Source organism: Poecilia reticulata, chromosome 22 (genome assembly GCF_904066995.2).
Source record: "Poecilia reticulata chromosome 22, P_reticulata-male-v2, whole genome shotgun sequence".
Classification (NCBI taxonomy): Eukaryota; Metazoa; Chordata; class Actinopteri; order Cyprinodontiformes; family Poeciliidae; genus Poecilia; species Poecilia reticulata.
The window spans coordinates 12,233,129-12,249,813 of NC_088851.1; the positions used below are offsets into that span (position 1 = coordinate 12,233,129).

A 16,685-nucleotide genomic window follows, 5' to 3' on the forward strand; every position below is an offset into this window, starting at 1 on the left:
GCCCATTTTTCTAAACTCAAAAACCAAGGAAGACAGCCGAAGTTTCCATTCGTCAGTCAGTCAGTCTCCAAGGCCCCTTTCTGTCTCCCTTGTAGGAAGATTACATGCAACACAATCTGTACAAGAATGTGCTGAGCTCAATCCATGATCACTGCTTGCAAACACGACTGTCCTCTGGTTCCTATTAAGGCTCATTGCTTCCATACTTCCGCTTCAGCCCAAAACAAAGATCCCAAACTGCCTGCAACTGAGTTACAGCTCACTGGAAACAGAAGAGGGAAGGATTCAGTTTGATCTCTTCTTTTTATTAAAACGGCCAATCACTTTGTGTCCTTTGACCAGGAAGCTCATGCAAATGAACCCCATGAGGAGGGTGTGTTAGGTGTAAGCAAACACTAATTATGGTCTGGTCAGAAACTGGGGGCTACTGCATCTTCGACGCTGATCTACCGTAGTGTCAACACCAGTGATACAATCAGCTCTTAAGGTCCAGCAAAATCTCCATAACAGTTTACATATACAGTAGGATTTCCACCACGCTGAAATGGCAGGATCTCCACATTTATCATAAACAATCAAAAGGAAGCTCTTTGCAGGCTTCACTTCTCCAATTTGGAACAGATCCATGGTTCTCAAGCTGAGGTATATGTACCCCTGGAGGCTCTTGGCCTGCCTTTAGTGAGAGTCAGAAGTAATGTTGTCATCAATGGGATCCATTGTTTGAGGTGGAAAAGAGGAGCGAACTAACTGGGATGTTGAGCAACAGTAGTGGAAAATATCAAGGTTTCATTCACATTTATCCTTGTTTCACTTTATCTGAAAGAGGACGGCGATGGAGAAGATTTCTAGAATAACCATTATGAAGTAAAGTAATGTCAACCAGGAACTATGTGCTGTGAGTGTGTGTGCGTGTGTGTGGGGATGTGTTTGCGTGTGTGTGTGTAAAAGATTTAATGAGCTGGTGTGTTATAGCACACTGTAATTCAAGCTCAAGTTACTTGCATGCCTGAAAAAAACAAAAAAAAAAAAAAACACATTTGATCAAAAACACTAAACTTTATTTTCATTTGTTTGTTTACCTGCTCAAAAATAACTTAATGGTGGAATGGTTAGTGGTCTGAATTTTGTAGAAAACAAAAGAAAAAAACAAAACAATTTTCTCAGTTTTTTTGGGGGGGTGTATAGCAAAATCTCTAGTTTGCTCTCAGCAACCAGTACAGGACGTGAGTCATTATTGCTTTCGCAACTTTATGAACGGGCGCAAAAAAGTCTGCTTTCGAGTAAATGTTACAGGTTGTTTGTGCCCTGATTTACTTTGAAATTTTGATGGAAGCAACATAAAATGTGGTTAATAAAATATTAATGCTTTAACATTTTCCACTTTAAGGAGGCTTAAATTTGTCAGTTAAAATCTACATCAACCGCCTGAACTGATGGGCCAAATATGTAAAAACTTTGAATAGCGGAGCCACAAAATCTTTCTGGGGGCCATAAATGGTCTGTGGGCCACACTTTGAACACAATTTAATGAGATGAACAGTGCAGACAAACGTTTTTTTTTTTTTTTAAATGTTCAACAAGTTTCATAAGCATGGCAGTCATTACTGTATTTTTAGATTGGAGGGAAAAAAAACAGACGCCTCTGCTGTCCCCCCTTTTTGAATTCTAACTTAAACGGATCTTTATGGACTGAATAGATCCAGGTCCAATAGTATGACTGCATTAAAATCTTTGAGAATGGTGGCATTTAAATCAGACTTTTCCGAGGTGGTACTGCTCGTAAAAAGTTTGAGAAGCGCTGGAACAGAAAAAGGAAGCTTCTTCAAACTCATCGTATCCTCTTTTTTTTTTTTTTTTTTTCCTTCCCCGCTCTCCGCTTTAAGCTAAAGCAGGAGTCGTTGGATGTATGTCGGGTGAACATTACCTCACCCCCATGTTTGATTTAGTGCAGATGTGAAGCAGAATGAGGCAGGAGCAGTTTTTTTTTTTTTTTGGAAACGTCAGAAAGGGACTAAATTTGGGGCAACCACTGTGTTTACATAGTTTTACCTCCGTCTATCTTTCCCTCTTTCTCCCATCCACAGCGCCCCCACGCAACCCCACACACAATCTTTTGTCTCCCTCTGAAAGGGGGACTGTTTCACCTCTGTTCCATGGACTTTCACTGACCTGTTTTTCTTTTCCTTTTTATTACTCCATTCATCGCCCATTTGCGGCATCCCTCCTCCCCCAACACCACCCTCAGCCCTATATGACTAACATTTGCATTGCTCCGTCAGTCGAGCTGCACAAGTCATTTCTCTCAGAAACCCGGGGAGCACGAGTCATTAAGACTCCAGTGGAAAATCAGACAAAGAATTATATATTTGTGTTGGAAACTGACAAGATTTAACGAGGAGCTAATTAAAATAAATCAATAGCACTGCGGCACGCTTGTGCTCCTTTTCCCCTTTCCAGCTCTGATCCTCTGCATCGCGGAGCTGGAGCGCTGCAGTGTGAATTGCGCTGCTGGGCTACCGACGGTTTAAGTCTAAAACGAGGCTAGCACCGACGAATGAGTTAAAGAGAAATCCCTAAACTGTCTCTGTCTTTTAAAGCAGAGAGAAAGACAACAAAACAAGATAAACATAGACATCCCTGCTGCTGTTTGCCCTCCCCATCTAGCACTGTCTCCCCTCTTCCCCTTGTCCAGAGAGGGCATGTCAGCTCTGGGCCCTGTAGTCCAGCGGCCTGACCCCTACAGGGCGGGCTGTGCGGCCCCAGCTGCTGACTGTCCGTCAAACACCTCCAGAGAAGTGTCGGGCCAGGAAGACCACGCTTGTTGCCCCTTTGATCCGGCAAGCAGCAGCTGCTGCTCCACACAGCAGCACTTTGTTCCTCTGTCTCCTCACCACATTCTGTCCTACGGCACAAAAACTCTCAATCTAGTGCAGAAGCGGAGGGTGAGAAAGCAGAGGAGGAAAAAAAAATGTGGGGGTTATGATGGAGAAGGGGGTTTAGAAAAAAAAAAGAAAGAAAATACTTTTTTTTTCCTCACCACAGCACCAACAAGCTCTGACAATGTCAGCGGGGGTTTTTCTTGGCCTCGACACAGCTCTTAGGCATCTCCTGCTTGACGCTTTACCCTCCTTTTTCCTTTAAGAGATATGATAGTTATTGTTTAAATCAGCCAAGGTGAATAGAATGGACTGGGGCCAAGTCTGCCCCAGGCGTCAACACACCTGTATGAAAGAGGCCTTATTGTAGCAACCCAGCATGGCTAACCTGCCCTAGCTCTACCAGTTTTTCTGATGTAAGAAAGAAGTATAGCCTCACATCTTTTTTTCCTCTTTCTACCCGTCCGACCTTTGTTTTTTTTCTCACATTAACCTCCTTTTCTTCAGAGGTCGGTGCCTCTGCCAGAGAGTATTTCTTTACGTTAATACTGTGGCTCCCAAAAGTATTCACACCCTTTCGATTTTTTTTATTTATTTTTTTTATCATTACAACCGCAGTGTATTTATTTTGTTAATGTGGTGTTTATTTGAAACTGAAAGTCACAGTAGCTCCTCTTATCTTGTTATCAACCTCTGTATAAATGGTTTCTCATTCCTTGATGGAAAAAAATCAACTGGTCAGTGTTGCTGTTCTATCATTGCATATCATTACACTTTTCTCAAATATATTAAAATCCTCAATTGTCACACACATATTTATGAAATTCCATTCATTCTACTGACCTAATAAAAGAAAGTCTGTCACGGTACTGAAACTCAACAATAACTAAGGGCTCTGTGGCACAATGGATAGCACATTGGACTCCTAGACAGGATGAAGTTATCCAAAGGTTATGGGTTCAAGTCCCACCAGAGTCATATGGGCCTAAACAAATAACCTTGATGTCATCTGACCACAGCACCTCATATTTGGTGTGTCATCCTCATGCGACATGCCAAGCAGCAAGTGGGACTCCTTATAGCATTCTTTAAACAATGGCTTCCTTCTTGCCTCACTTTCTATTGTGAATCATTGCAGCTCCTCCAGAGTGACTGTGCATCTATTGACTGCTTCTATGATTCCAGCCCTCCTTGCCAAGTCTTTAAAATCAGGTGGAAAGCCATGTTTTAGTAAATTTTCAAGTGTGCCATACGCTTTCCAATTTTTGAACTGTCCGCTAGATAAGAAAGTTACAAGAAAAGTTTACCTCCATCTTACTTTTTGGGAGAGTAGTTCCAAATGAACACCCACTCTGTTAAAGCAACTCTCTAATAATGTATATACATGTGTGCAAGCAATATTTTCTGCCTGCCTTAAATCTATGGTATAAACAGCTTGGTAGTTTTTTGTTGTTGTTGTTTTCTGAGTGTGGCTAAGTCAATATTAGCCCCCTGTAATAGGCTGCAGCACATGGAGTATGACAGAGGCTGTCAGCGCTGGGAGGTAAGGTTCGCTCCTCAGGAGCCAGTTTCTCACCTCATGAGTGGATGAGGGCTTCCTGCCTTCATGCAGCTCCAGAAAAGGCTTACTCACAAACTGTCTCTCTCTCTCTCTCTCTCTCACACACACACACACCTCTAGTAGAGAGACTATCATTACACCAGGCTATCCATCAGCGTTCTTCAGATAAGTGGGTGTTTTTACAAGAACCCCTCACTTTCTCAGTTGTGAAGTGTGCCACCCCACTTGCCCACATTTTCCACCCTTCCCTCCCCGTGCCCCACACAATACCACCTCTGTCCGCCTGTGTGAGGAGGGCAGTTATAATCTCCATTTTCAGACACTTCCACCCCCCGCTATCATACAAGTATGTGGCTTTTTTTAAGCCTCTCCATCTCTCTTGCATTATCTTTCCATCTCTTATTTCATTCACCCCTTTCTTTGTCTCCTGCTCTGTCATCTTATGCTCCCTTTTATTCTCAACCTCTTTTTCCTCCCTGTGCCTGGTAATCGAGTGAGAGATTCAGTGACTCCGTGACTCCCCCTTATTGTCAGATATCAAACAGGGTGGCTTTGTGGATTACCAGGGGAGGCTGATAATGACATGATAGAGGCGTGATATTTCAAACAAAATTGAGTGTCAATTGCCTGCATCGTCTAGGCAACACAAGTGTCTGCATTTCAGCAGCCAGGCAGGAAATAAGGCCAATCTATTTCTTTTGGTACACATCAAACATCTCTATCTTTCTCTCGCTCCCTCTCTCCATTACGACTACAATGGATTCAGTTTAAAGAGAAGAAAAGTCCCGCCAACAGCAACACTTATCCTTGTGCAGAATGAAATGCGCTTTTTGGATTTGTAACTGTTTGTTTTCCTGAATTTAAAAGTGAATTAGCTAACGGTAGAGAGCTAAACTGGCTGCAGGTAAAGATGCTCCTTATTTTTTTAATTTTATTTTTTTAAGTTTGAATGCAGAATCTGTTCTTCTGCAGTGCATACACACATACACACATTTGCACGTGTTTCCAAAAAGAATCTCCACCGTTTTACTTTCCTGCCAGGGCGCAAGGGGTTTCCATCGCGTACATTTCAAAGACGTCTGAGTTTCCGAATTCACCTATTTGTGACCACGAGAGTCATCAATCAGTTAAATGCAGGCAGCTTGCCTCTGACTTCCCATACTGAATAATTAATCGGCGTTTCGGTTGCACATAACTCCTTTGACATACATATGCCTCAGCACACACACACAAATGCCCGCGCGCGCGCGCACACACATAGAAGGGACGGGACGATCAGAAGCAGAGTTTAGGGCTAAAAAGCCAAGCAGCAGGCTAGTGATATAAATAGCTGTTTGTGGAGGGGACTGCTGGCAGAAGCGGCGATGACACTGTGGAGCAGACCACAGGGACTGGGATGTGCCTGGTGGCCTGAAGCGAGCCCTCTGCCTCTCAGATCAGCTCCACCACAGGCTGTGTGCAGCTTTGACCGGCCCGCTTCACATGTGACAGCCTTAAACAAATACAACAAAGGCTCAGTCAGTTCAGCCTTCACTGCGGTGTATGGCCCTTGAATTTGAGTCTCTGAACTGTCATGTGCGATTCTCCAGTAACAACCTCAAAATACAGAAGGCTTCAAGCTGCAACAAGCGGTGAAGGAAATAAGAAATAGAAATCAGCATTTCACATTGTTTTTGACAACTTTTTTTTCTTAAATCTCTTTCTATTCCACCCATGAGCATACTGAGGGGAGCCTTGTAGTCTCTCTTTTGGGAGCGGGAGCTAAAAGCTGAGAACCTCTGAGCGCACAAGAGCATAAAAGGCATTCCCAGCACCAAATACATTGAAACATCATCACTTATGATGGGGGCGGGGGGGTAAATATTCATCCAGACTGGGAAGAGATACAGAATTGGGTAATTTAAATCCCTTATTCTGTGACTCTACATTTTGTAACCCATGTTCTAGTTTTGGCTAATGCTTGCAGCCACTGCCTGCAACTCACCACAAACATGAACTGGAAACATGCATGTGTTCCAGCCTCAGAGACTGGAGAGATGTGCAGACATTTAGGCCCCCATTCTGTTGACAGTGCCTTGCAATAAGCTTTGCCAAATTTTGTATCATTTTTACGACAAGTACAACTTAAAGTTTTTTTTGGAAATTTTTATACCAGCTTTGTATATTGAGGGACAGAAAATGTTTGGTTACTTCTCCTAGCAGAACTGCTTCAGTCAGATTAAGCCTCTGTGAACATCAAAAAAGAAAACTTCCCTTCTCAATCAGTCTCAAGCTTCCAACCCGGTTTTCTCCCAGTTTAATTCTGTTGATCTCCACATTGACTCTTACCAGCTCCCCAGTCCGCGCTAAAGAAAAGATACCCTGCAGCATGATGCGACCACCACCATTTTGCACTGTGTGCATGGTGTATTCAGGGTCGTAGGTCACGTATAACCCAATAAGATGTATTTTTTCTTTCAGAAGTAAACCCCCAAAATTTTAACTCTATTTAAGTAACTTCCAAATGTAACTGGTTGCACTGGTGTTCATTTAGGAGTGTCAGTGAAATATTCCCACAACTATTTGTTGTTATTTGTATCCTCCTCAGCTTTTTAATGTTGTTCTAAAGGCTTAAGCTTTTGCCATTGTTCCCCATTAGCAGACAATAGTCATTCCCAGAATAACTGATACCTCATCTATAACAGGCCTGAACTGAGATAGAGCAGCTTGAACCGACAAAGGACTATATTGATTTATAGAGTCTTCCATGATAGTCTTATTGGCCTACACTTCAAAGCCACAGAGGGCACTGGAGCCATGAATCACAGCTTTGGAAAACATACTCACACACACACACAAACACATTATACACATGCACACACACACCAGGTAATAATGATACACCGTAGTGTTGTTAAGGATGTGATTACAACTCTCTTCCATTTTATATCCCAAAACACTCACTTTTACTGAAAGGAGTAGGAGCAAGGTCGCTGGAGGTTCTTTGAATGTGACAGCTCGTAAACAAAGCAAAGATAAAACATGGTGCCGGTGAATCAACTGGAGTAAAAAGGGAAGGTGACGTGCTCTAGGAAAGAGGTAAAGAAAAACAGAAGAGTGAAAGAATGAGCATGCCTGGACAGAGAGAAAATACCTCATCAAGGTTCACAGAGTTTAAGAAGCTCACAGCCAGGAGAAGGAGCTCCTGTCCTTTTCTGTTCCAACACACATGAACATACACTCAGAACCCCGAGGCCATCCTGTTATACCTGGTCAACTTTATCCTTCTTAGCGTCTCCGACCCCGCCCTCCTCCCAAACACATACACAGCATCCTGGCATCGCATCGCCGCAGAGGCGCAGCAGCCTGTGGATGACATGCAGGTCCTCCGGCTAGCTCTCCCGGCAGATAAAACTAATTATTCCAAATCTCCTCTGTCAGGTTGTCTGATCCTCTGGGGCCTCTGTTTAATTCTCTCTCACTCTCCGTCGCAGGTTCTCCCTCGGTCGTAAAACACAAAATGACCAGGAGCCCATTCAGACTCACCTCAAGAGTAAAACGAAGTGACGAGCCATAAAGGGACATTCACAGCAGCTAAAATGCGTGGCTTTCTTTGTAAAAGCAGACCCTTACTAATAAGTGCCCTGATCATTGCCTAAAATTAGAGATGATCATCTTATTTCTGATCTCTGAAAGCAACATAAATGAGATCTAACAGATTGCGTTCTTCAGTGTAGAAGCTGTTACTGTGGGGGAAGGACTCAAAGCCAGATGTTTTAAGTATCAGTGAAATGTTTAAACATTTGGTCAGAGGTACAAAAAGAGTTGGAAGAAAACCTGTTGGATACACTCTTCGGTCATTATCATTTGATTCCTTTGCCATTTCTTGGCTCTGCAGTTTGATCATTTCATACCCGATTTTATTAGGTTCAAAACGAAAAGTCATTTGGGAATCTCCATCACTCACACAGTGTGACATCACCTCTGCTCCTGATCAAAATAATGGCAGGAGATCCACCAGTGATGCTGATGAGGTTTAAATTGAGCTTGCTCAATTTATTTAATAAAGTAACTTAAAAAGGAATTACAATTTCATTTCTTTAAGCATTTCATCTGGTCATCAGTAATCAGAGCCAGCCCAGGAAAAAAAATATCTGATTTTGATCTCTGGCCAACCGATTGGTGTATCTCTAAAATTCTAAAAAGCTACATTGTTGAAAGCTGGTAATAGTACTTTAAAGACTAAAATTAGTCAATGAAAAACTGATTGATTCATCTAAATGTCATACTACTTAACAACTATGAAGTACAACAAAAAGTTCCTGATAGTCATATGCTTTTTATTTTTGGGTGTCTGTCATTAAGACTTGCGTAAAGATTAAGAGCTAAATAATAAGAAATTCTAAAGGGGTTTTTGAACTGTACATCCTGAAAACCATCCATACGAATGAGCTCCAAAGACAAATGGAAGCTCATAAACAGGGATTCGACTGTATAGACTTTGCATTTTATCTTTTGGCAGTTCCCCCCTTTACGAGGCAAGGACCTCTACAGTGGAGAGTATATGGAGGGGAAGAGGTGGACGGCAGAGAGACGGTGAGGATGACAGTAAGGATGTTAAGGAGGAAGAATAAGAATGAGGCACAGGTTGAGGGAATGAGATAGAGGAGTGCCAGGGTCACAAATCTTGCTGCTATTCCAGTACGTGACATCTTCGCTCGTTTGCGGCTGCTCATTAACAAACAATACTGCTGTGAAATTGGTTTAATGACAAAGTAATAAAATTGCTATTCTGCTCACAGATGGCCTGAGGCACAGGGAGATTCTAGCAGGCTTACTGTGGCTGCCCGTGCACATTAAGCTGCTTGTTCATGAAAATAGAATCCCAACACTTGACTTCTCACAACCACTAACTTTTTTTTTTCCCCTGTTTTAAGTTTTTTTTTTTTTTTCACGCGTTACAAATGAAATAAATTAACCTACTTTCCTTCCTTGTATTCTCTTTGAATCCACCCTCTCCCACACTCTCGCCCTCTTGCTCTCTTCGCTCTCTCTAGTGTATTCTCTCAATCTTTCTCCGGTTCTCACCCCTGGTTCAAAAAAAATTATCATTCTAAAATAAAATAAATAAATAAATAAAATAATTTAAAAAATTAAAAAAAAAAAAAAAAAAAAAAAAAGGAGGCCTGTCCACGCAAACGCAGCCCCGACTTCATTTCAAACGTGGAGCCCTTGTTATTAAACGACCCACCAATAAAAACCGAGCCATTGAGGAATAAAAGAGCCAAAAGGAGCAGAGAAGTACAAAGACCTCCCTCCTCCCATCTCTCTCCATCTCCCTCTCTCTCTAATGCTTTCTCTGTAATGTCTCTTATAGCGCTCTGCCTCTCTCTGTCTTGCCTCGTCTGGCTTCGTTCTGCTTGCATGCCGTCTTAGCTGGGAGAATTCCACAGCCTTGGAGAGTCTATGTAATGGGAAAACAAGTCAAAAGGCATTCATTTTTTCTTTCGCTTCTTTGTGCATGATCGCCCGACATTGCCAGCGTTATTAAATCCACCACCTGTTTTTCATAATCATGCGCACACAGAGAGGTGGGCACCGGGCTCGCCTCACAACCTCGGTGGGTGTCCAAGCCGCGCTCTGACCCAATGTGCCCCCGGTGCCCGATAAAGGGGAGTGGGCCCTGTTAATTACACCGAAAATTTTCAACAGGGCTCCCGCGCTCACACGCAACACATGCTTGTACACTTGGAGCAGACATAAACACGGTGGCACACATTAGCATCAGCTGTTTAATGCTCCCATGGCTTACCCTGTGAGTAAAGCATGTGTCTGGATTCTGCTGCGAGCAGCTATTTGGATCTGTGACAAGCCCAGAACAGAGTGGAAATCAAAATGAAACCCGCTACGACGGGGAGTCTGCGCCGTACCGCCAGTGCCAATAATGAGAATATGTTTTTCCAAACGAGTTTCTTCATCCAAAACTGATAAAATGGGATTATTATTATGGCATCAAGGAGGCAGCCAGATCAAATGAACTTAGTGGGCTGAGGGTGTTAGTAGGGGGGCTTGCACTTGGGATCTGACAACAGAGTCAATTCTGCTAATTAACTGCCAATTAGTGGTCCCTAAATGAGAGGGATCATGATGCCTATGTTGGCAGCGTCCTGATAGTCTCTCCTTTTAGTTAGATGCACATATACACTCACTGTAGCACCACAGTGCAGTACACACACGCGCACACACATGCAGAGCTGCAACCTCTCCACACTCCGACTGTATATTTAGAAAGTCTGGGGTATGAGATGGCTGCTTTTGAGAGTCCCTGATTGCTGCCAAAAAAAGGCATGACATTTTCATCTGGGTCAAAGTTAGAGAGATAACCAGCAACTTCCTTCGACTGGCCACTGCCACTGTGGCAGAATAAAAAAAATAAAAAATATGATGGAAATCTAAGACAGACATGAAGAGAGCGAAGAAGGGGTGGAGGACCTCAAAAGCCTGTGAGTGTGTGATTCATAAGACTTAAATACTTATAAAGAATGTGGAAAAAGGCAGCTAGGCCAGTTTCACAACTTTGTTACATTTGGAAAATATTAGTTATTGTTATTTTGCATTTCATAGTGCATTTTTCTGCCAAACCAGAGAATCATAAAAAATCATAAAAGCAAGTGTTTTTAAGTGTCTCGTTGGGCATTAAATGGGAGTGGAAAATACTTTTCCCTTGGAGGAACGGGCTTTCTTTTTCTATGTTGTTCTCACATACTCTTACAAATGTGTTTTATCATTAAAGGTTTTGCTCGTGAACCTTAACAAAGCTAGGAACCCCTGCAGATACAAACCAAAAAACTCTAAGAGGGTCCTCGGTTGTTCAAGCGAGAGGAAAAAATAAGGAAAGATCTGAATAGTGATGGAGCCCTGCTGTAAGGAAAACGAAAGAGTTCAGAGATATTAGAGCAGTTTGTGAGTGCACAATATGAGACAAATGAAGATTTGACATAAATAGGTTAATGTCTGAATGAGAAATGATTGGGCTGCAATTTAATAATAGTAATTTTTTTTTTTTTTTTTAGGAATATCCCAAATTCACCCAACCAGCTACACAGCTGAACCATGCAGCCATGCTGTGCACTGATAGCTTCTAATATTCACACCCTATTTCAGTGTGACTTGAAAAGGTTTTTTATAGGCTCTGCATATTTGGCTAATCTAATACAGCTGGATTTTGACTCACAATCTTGGTGTTTTTCACCCTTGACAGTAACATTCATTCACACTGAAAAAGAGACTGCATTGGATGCTGCAGCTTCAGACCCATGTGTTGTGCTCAGATATCCCCCACACAGCTGCTCCGGATAAATGAGCCGAGAGCAGCTGAAACACTGGTCTATAAATTTTACAATTTAACAAAAATACTTTTTTAAGAAAGCATGAAATATTCTCTACATATTCTCCACACATAATTACCTGGAACAAAATGTGAATGAACTGAGACAATTTATCAAAACAGAGAAAATAGGTTAGCATTACGCTGGCCTAGCACTTTAGCAAACTGCTCCACAGAAAAGCACTGTATGTTTTAAATGTATTCACAACATTATAACAGCTTTCCAAACCCACTTAACCCTTTGTTGGAGAAGGATACTGAGGCACCCTGCAGGTACTTAAAGCTACCGAGTTTTCAAACAACTCAATGACATAAGTGACAATATAAATAGCATGAACAATGTATTGCTTTTTATCTATTTGCAAGTAATGTTTAATATATATATATATATATATATATATATATATATATATATATATTTACAGCAATAAAGACTTTACCGTTTTCAGGATCTAAAGCGCCCACACTTGTTGATTTCTGAACCACTAAAGGATTGGAGGACATCCCTCATGATTTCCAGTTAATATTTATGCCATAGTTTTCTTCTTTTCTCTCATCACCTTGCTGATCATAGTTTTCTTTGTTTCATTGAAGAAAACAATCAGTGCACCATGCCTTGCCCTGAGTGGCTGCAGAGATTTAGCCTATTTCATCTTCTCAATGGGCACAGGCTGCTTGGCGCCGTCGTCTGGCGGATATCCTTCCCTTATCATGTGACCTGTGCTCTGACAAGGGCCAAAGGTTGGCTGCGATCCGCCCCTATGTCTTAATAACTCACTCATTGTATTGCTTTCTGCCGCTAATTAGAGCCTCTCCCCAGTGCACGTACGGGTGTGTGTGTGTGTGTGTGTGTGTGTGTGTGCGTGCGTGTGTGCGTGTGCGTGCGCGTGTGTGTGTGTGGGGGGGTGCGTGCGTGTGTGCGTGTGTGTGTGTGTGTGTGTGTGCTTCTGTCTGTGCATGTAGCCTGCCCCTTGGCTGTGGAGAGGAGGCAGAGAAGTAAAAATAGTGTGTGGCTTACTGCCCTCTTTATTGTTATTAGTGCTCCAGTGGCACAGCAGTCAGTCATCACAGATGCCAAAAAGTGACATATTCGTTCTCTGACTTGCTCTGCCTCTCCCTCTGCCACAGAAATGACTGCCTGTGAGATGAGGGAATAAGGAAAGGATGATTTCCTTCCCCTCTTTTTTAAGATGTTGTTTCTCTCAGTCATCTGTCATCACCGTCATTTCCCAGACTCACCCCCCCACCCTTTAACTCTCCCCACTGCATCGGCATTGCTGCAGAGGTAAATAATGGCGGGATAGTCAGCCGTGTGGGTTTATGGAAGTGAGTGAGGGCCCATCTTCCTGGGTCTGACACTGTGACATGAAAGGATTCAGTCAGGCTCCATTTAGCACAGACTGATAGTAGGACACCAGGAGCTGCTGAGACAGGCAAATACGAGGCTAGATACTGTAAACGGTAAATGTTTCAGCGTGCAGACGCCAATGCGGTGGGAGACACGGCCCTCACCTTTTCCAGACCACACCTCCAATCTGTCTTAGGTGCAAACGGCAAGAAAAAAAACCCAAAGAAAACACTACTTTATGGTTAACTAATGGGGTACAAACACATGTGCATGTGCAAATGCTTCCTGTTGTAATGTGCATCGCCTGCACAAACACAAACACACTTTTGGAACTATCAGCAGAACAATTGAGCCCTCCTCCTCATCTGCTCAGCACCAGCGAGGCACAATTGTGGACTTTAACCTCTTCCTTTGCTCTTTATTAACGTTGAACAGCTAATGGGGTGTGGGCTACAAGCAGGTGAGGCTGTTAGCTAATGATATGCACTAGATACTGAAGCAGGTGGAGCGTGTCGGCGGCGCTAACACAAAAGACTTCAAACCATCTGGGTTTTGTTTTCCGTGTATACAGGTGAGCGGCAGGTTAACGCACAGGGAAGGAGGGTATGGGTGCGGGGATTTTTGACGAGGCAAAAGTTGGGAAAAGAGCGAGATGCACTGTCCATTGACTATCACACAGTGCGCCGTTGTGCCCTCACCGGGCTGCGATTGTGCCGGAGAACAAAGCCCTGATTCAGCACATCCTTTCCCCAAGGGAAAGCTCTAGTAACCGAAGACGGCGGCCGTCCCCTCCCATCCGCCGCCCCCCACTCATCCTCTCCTCCTATCTCTCCCTTCGTCTGTCTCTGTCTCCCTCGGCCCCTCTTTGGCCGGTAACGTCGCAGCAGCCATGCATCAAAGGGAACTACAGAACAATGTGAGGGTCAGCCAGGAATTTGGAAAGCTGCTTTTTTTTTTTTCTTTTTTATCTTCTCTTTTTATAACACAGAAATGCTTCAAGTGATCCCCATATGGGCCGTATAAGGGCCGAGTAGAACCAGAAATAAATCAGCACAGAACAATATAAATTACTGGCATGGAAAGTGAGATATGGAAAACGTCATCCGCTCGCCTCTCCTTCCCTGTAACACGTCCCTTAATGTTGAAGCATCCTGTGCTGACAAAACTCAGAGTAATCCTCTGATGGCCTCGCAGTACAATATTATTCTCCTCTTTAGTGTCTTATTTAAAATTTTACTCCATATGAACATTTATTCTTGCAGCTATTGTCATTTTTCACCTCCACATGACCATGTGCAGATAATTTGACATTGATGCATATGCACATAAACATGCAGCACCTTGCAAAACCTTCTGTACCCTTTAAACATGTTCACTATTTGTCACTTTACAACCACAGACTTCCTTCTGTTTTACTGGGATTTTATGTGATAGTTCAAAAATAAGTAGGGTATGCATTTGAAGTGGACAGAAAAATAATAGCATGACCTTCATGTTTTTTTTAATGAATAAAACTATGACACTGAGGTGGAGACTCTCCTTTCAGCAGGACAAAAGCCCTAAACATACAGCAGGAGCTACAGCAGAATGGTTGGGATCAACGCATCCTCACCTGGTAGACTGACCATGTCACAGTCCAGACTTTAATCCATATGTGTTTACAGAAGCTCTCCACAGTCTGACTGAGTTTCAGATATTTTGCAAAAAAAGAATGCACTCTATACGTGCTATGCTGGTGAACACATACCTGAAAAACACATCCAACTGTTATTGCAACGAAAGGTGATTCTTTAACCTATTGTACCCAAGCGTAACTAAATTTTGAGAGTTTTACTTATAAATCACATTATAGGCTCCTTAAACTTCACAATTGAATTCTAGCGTGTGTGTTAGTGTATGACAGAAAACCCAAATAGAATATATATTCCTCTTCATCAGATTAACCTAATGGTCTTGTTTCAAAGTTTGTGGACAAAATGTGACGAAATTAGAAGAAAAAAAAAAAAAAAGCATGAATATTTTCGCAAGGCTTCAAAAAAACTGTGCTCGGGTAAAACGAATCTGATGCTTAAATTTCACGACTAAAGATAAGTCAGGGACTCTGCCTACATCCGTCTATGCCTCTATCTGTTACTCTGTCTCTCTCCTCCCAGTTTAGCTGAGTATTTCCGCATTAATCACCATGACATAGGCAAGGCAACTCAATTTTCTGCTCCTGTAGGTAAGGTGCACAACGTGGCATGAGGCATGAAACAGGCAAGCGGGGTCTAATCTTTGGTTACTGGTGTAATTGAAATGCTATCCACACTGTAGGGTGCATTAAAGTCTGATAACAACGGTTCCTGTGGCCAATTTAAGTAGCTTGACTTCCCCTGGCTACAAGGGAATAAAGCAAAAGGGTGTGTGAAAGAGACAGAGCCATTTTAGGGTGGGGGTTCGGTGGCGGGGTAAGAGGAAGGGAGGCGTTGGGGGATGAGGGAGTGGGAGGGGGGGTGGCTGATAGATAAGGCTGACAAACCCGGCTAATTCTGCAGGCATGTTTCTCATTGTGATCCGGTAAAAATGAGGGGAAAAAAATGAATCACAGAACCAAAAAATCAATTGACCCTCGGGTGGCTTGTCAGGGCTGCGAGGCTGATAAACCTAAAAGCTTCGTTAATGTCAGCCTGCCTGTATCCAACAGATAGAGCACTTTGTAAATGAACCCGCTTTGATAAATATATTAAGGAAAGCTGTGAATAAAAGGCACAGACTTGTCATTTGTAAATAGAACCCCCACTACATGGAATTAGAATGATAAAATGGGGTTCCATATAATTAAGTTTGTGTAAGACCTGAAATCCGTGCAAATACCTTCCTGGAATTTTGAAAGGAGGCTGTCAGTTCAATTAATCTGAACATCAGCCTGAGAATGTACTGAACCAAATTAAGCCGCAGATAAAACCTGGGCTAGTATTTTGATAAGTAATTCCTGTATCATTTCTTTGCTTCTGTGATCATTTTATTTAATCCACCACCCCCAGTTATGTGCTAAGCCATCTACAAAGACCCTGCTGGCCAGGCCACCAAAACCTTAATCCACCGTATAGCTCATGTAAAACGGGGAGGGGGTGGAAGCCAGTTTTGCTTGTTGTGGGGCATTTGTGGCAGTGCTTGGAATCATTTATTTATTTTTTTGTGGATAAAGGGGTGCGGTAGACATGGGAGCTGCTGTAGGGACAACTTATGATCTGTGTCTGCTTCTTTCAATATATCCAACTAAATATATATATATACCTGCATCAAACCCGCAAAGATCACACACTCCGCTGCAGAACACTGCACCGATAACACTGGCACATCCCCGTAGCTCAAATATAATAATGCCACAAAGGTTGTCACTGTTTGTGAGTGTGTGTGTGTCTATGGATGACGGGGAGGGATGTACATAAACGGTTTTCACACTTTAGGAGTATTAGCCGTCATGGCTGGTGGGTAGACGTGGAGGCAAAAGGCTTTTGAGAATTAAGGCAGAGCGATGCTGGTGGCGGAGAT

General features: G+C 42.8%; 2 protein-coding genes, 1 long non-coding RNA gene and 1 other non-coding gene across 11 annotated transcripts in view; 2 read left to right on the forward strand and 2 right to left on the reverse strand.

Moving 5' to 3' along the window:
* The window catches only part of cdin1 (CDAN1 interacting nuclease 1), a 541,570-nt gene that overhangs the window by 474,509 nt on the left and 50,376 nt on the right, over positions 1-16,685 (forward strand). The gene's annotated exons all lie outside the window — the stretch shown is intronic.
* meis2a (Meis homeobox 2a) overlaps positions 1-16,685 on the reverse strand; it is a 94,158-nt gene that overhangs the window by 15,557 nt on the left and 61,916 nt on the right. The window lies entirely within an intron of this gene.
* Positions 1,837-12,173, reverse strand: LOC145549929 (uncharacterized). The gene is made up of 2 exons (XR_014085732.1): positions 3,038-12,173; positions 1,837-2,924 (listed from the first exon to the last, which is right to left on the reverse strand). It is a non-coding gene; the product is annotated as an uncharacterized LOC145549929 (long non-coding RNA).
* trnar-ccu (transfer RNA arginine (anticodon CCU)) lies at positions 3,768-3,854 on the forward strand. The gene is given in 2 exon segments: positions 3,768-3,804; positions 3,819-3,854. It is a non-coding gene; the product is annotated as a tRNA-Arg (tRNA).